The following is a 3,641-nucleotide window of genomic DNA, read 5'->3' as shown; positions in this document are numbered from 1 at the left end:
TGTGTGTGTGTGTGCGTGTGTGTGTGTGTAAGTGTGTCTGTGGTTTTTTTTTTGGTAGTCCTCTGCTTCGGCGACCCTTTAAAAAACAAACAAAAAAAAAAAAAAAAAAAACCCAAAAAACACCTAAAGCCGATCACGCAACATCGCGGCCAAGCGAGAGCGTCTTAATTCAGTCACATGATCGGAATCAATAACACAGCAAAACACGCAACGGTCTCGCAACACGATTTAAAAGCCCGGTGAGTGCCGCCTGCCTCGGAAATACTGTTAAACCCTCGGGGAGACGTGTGTGCGTGCGTGCGTGCGTGCGAGCGTGTACGCGGGCGCGCGTGTGTGTGCGTGCGTGCGTGAGGAACGGAGCAGAGCCACTAGACTGCTACGGGATCGTGTTGCTGCTCGCAGTGCAAACAGTGTTTTTCTTAAGTAAATATGTTCTAAAACGCGATTTTAAATATGGCCCTGGAGAACAATTATATAAGTGTATTTTTTTTTTTTTTGTTGAAACAAAAAAAGAAAATTAAAGGTGTGTCACGTCCACAGTTTAAGGTAAACTATCGTATAAATATTGTATCAAAAAAAAAAAAAACACAAGTCGAAAACAACACTATGCATGCCTTTTATTTTAACTACAGAACTTGCACTATAAACTTTTTTCAGTTGGATTATACTGTCATCTGGTGGTGGAGCCCTGCAACTACAAGCATTCTGGAGCTGAAGGTAGTGCGTTTAAACCAGTGGTTTTCAACGTTGGGGTCCGGGGGCCCCCGAGTAGAGGTTCCAGGGGGTACCAATCAAAAGGATTAGTAGTTAAACTTCCCAATTATGTAATTTACAAGACGCGAGCACCAATAAAGAATGCACAATAATAATAGACGGTGCCATGCTATTGTTCTGACGACACCTTGACCCTCACCTACTCTTACCTTACACATAAATATAATCATCTCCAAATTGACATTTTTCGGACTATTTGGGTTTCGAAATAGTAGGGCATCAGAACAATGGCGTGGCACGTCTACACTATAGCTGTTATAGTTCTATTATTGTCCAATGGCTCAAACGGTGCAGACAGGTATGTAAGTTTGGAATAACTCATACCTAATAATAACAACCTTCTCAGATTGGAGTCTCATCAAACCGTGTCCATCGTCCATCCCATATCAAACGAAGGCATAATGAAAAATATGTGAGAAAAAAAAGGTTGAGAATCACCGTTTTAAACGGCGCCGGGCCGCCCATTAATCCCCATCGTCGAACGTCCCGTGTGCATTTTTGTCCGTCGCCACGAGCAAGGAACACGTTTTGATCTCGAATCTTCCTCGAGTTCTTCCTACGCCGCGACGGGAGTGGCCGCCTGACCTGACGTTTCCACAGCAGCCTTTTATGCGGCCGGGCAGAAACCGACCGCCGGAGAAGCTTTGAGAGGAGCCCGTGTTGGACTGTTGAATCATGAATGAATATAAATATCTGTATAAAAATACGAATTAATTATTATATTTTAATATGTATCGTGGAGAGATTCACAATGGAAACGTGAGTCATCCGTCTTTAAGGACAGGAAAACAAGGCGAGCTGATCCATGGCAATCTACATTTCACACATATTCAGAGCCCTTGACCCCTTTCCTTTTTTATTTTTATTTTCATTTTCATATTTTTTTTTTATTTTATTTTATTTTATTTTTTTACATTCCAATACTCTGAGTAATAATAAAGTAAGTGACTTTGATTCGGGTTGCATTTACTATATTTTTAGTCGTGTACGGTCATTTCACAAGAGCTGCATTTTCTGCTCAACTAGCACACACACACACATGCACACGCACACTCACACACACACACACACACACACGCACACGCACACGCACACGCACACTCACACACACACACACACACACACACACACACACACACACACACACACACACACACACACACACACACACACACACCTGTAGGGACAGTGCGGGAGGAAAGGCACGATTCCCCCGAGTCATCCAGACTGTGTGTCTCTTGTGAGGGCCAAACTGAGGTTATTTTTGGGAGCAGCCCCTCCATTGCCCTGGCGCTCCCTTTTTCTGTGGCGGTTATTCATTTCCTTCATAGGTTTGAAAAAAGGAGACTTCTCCCTGAGGGAAGGCATACTTCAGCCATGAGTGGAATCCCGGCCTAATCCACAAAAGGTCACCCAGCTACCAACAGCCTGATGGAGTGGACACAAGTTTAGCCCTGCTGCGAAAAAAAGGCGCACGACACACACACACACACACACACACACACACACACACACACACACACACACACACACACCGTGGAGGTTTTCTTTTCATTGTCGCGTGCGCGATACGACAGCTTTCTGCGCCGACGCCGCGATCCGGACCGGTCGGATTTCCACCGCGCCGCCTTTCCACCGCGCCGCCTTTCCGTGGGAGTCGTTTTAAAAGGTCTCTCCGAGGCGCGGCCCATTTCCAACCCGGCCCGCAGGAACGCCCCTGGCGCTCCGGAGCGGACGGACTAGCGTCCGTTCCTCAGTGGTTTAAACCCAAGCGGACACCGCGGCGTATTTTTTCCGCCGACGAAATTGTGTTCTGATAGTGTCCTCTGCGTCTTTGTAGAGCGTAGGCTCCTTGACCAAACATAGCCGCGACATAACCCGCGTATATATTTCACTCACCCCAACCCATATTTTCCCATGTCATTTTGGAATGACACATCAATAGGGTGTCCGAAGGGGCCGCTGTGAGCAGCTGTCAAGGCGCTCGGGGAGCCAGAGGGAGGAGGCGGGGTGGCGCCCCTCCCCCTTGTGCCTCAGGAGGGTGTAGACAGGTGTGGATGGAGGTGGAGGGATGAGCCGGGGCACCCGGGAGCCGCGACCTCCCAGCTATCACTGTGGAATTTCGGAGGAGCCAGGCACAAAAGCGCAGGAGGGGAAGGGAGCAAAACAAAAAACAAAAAAGAGACGCAGGCCAGCGCACGCCCAGCCCCGGCGTCACGCCGCCATTTCTGATTTTTTGGTTTTATTTAGGGGCGTCTCCGGGCGCTCCCTCCCGTTTGTTCGCCGGCAGGGGTTCTCCGCTTCCAATTTGTCCGCATCCGACCCAAGGGCGTTAACTTCGGGAGCAACGTCGGGGGGTGGGGTGCGGGCCTCCACCCTGGGCTCTGGGGTGCCAACCCAGGGTTAAATGACGGTTTCTCCAGGATTTTATGAGGAAGAGCCCGAAACACCCCCATCCACGCGCCCCGGCTCCCGCGGCGGCCGAAACATGACATCATTCACTCGAGATACACTCGTAACCCGTCATTGCGTGGTTCTCCTGTTTGTGTTCGTGGCCGTGTGTCATGAGGCAAGTAAACTAAGATGGTTTGTTTTTTTTCTCATTTCCACACACCCCCCTCACCTCCACCTCCACCTCCACCAGCACCATCATCGTTTCTGCCTACTCTGGTATTTTCACCCCAGCTCTGCTCCCTCGCCGCTTTTACCTTTTGTCCTCTGACCGCGCGGCCTGGACCAGCTGTTTCCTAAGCCCCCGTCCCCCAGATCACACGCCCCGTGTTGCCGTTGCCTAATATCGGCTTAACAGTCAATTTCCTGCGAAATGGCTTTTTTAGGGACGCGCGGACAGATGTTTTCACTCACTG

At 49.3% G+C, this 3,641-nt stretch overlaps 1 protein-coding gene across 1 annotated transcript in view; it reads right to left on the bottom strand.

Annotated features, from left to right (window-relative positions):
- Nucleotides 1–45, bottom strand: part of rdh8a (retinol dehydrogenase 8a) — a 5,737-nt gene extending 5,692 nt beyond the window's left edge. The window contains exon 1 of the mRNA XM_080009233.1: nucleotides 1–45. This exon is cut by the window's left edge and continues 151 nt beyond it. The gene's annotated coding sequence lies outside the window, so the exon portion shown is untranslated.
- Nucleotides 46–3,641: the final 3,596 nt, after the last annotated feature.

Source organism: Zeus faber (genome assembly GCF_960531495.2).
Source record: "Zeus faber genome assembly, chromosome: 11".
Lineage (NCBI taxonomy): Eukaryota > Metazoa > Chordata > Actinopteri > Zeiformes > Zeidae > Zeus > Zeus faber.
The sequence above is the reverse complement of the archived record's forward strand: the minus strand, read 5'-3'. Positions and strand labels throughout refer to the sequence as shown.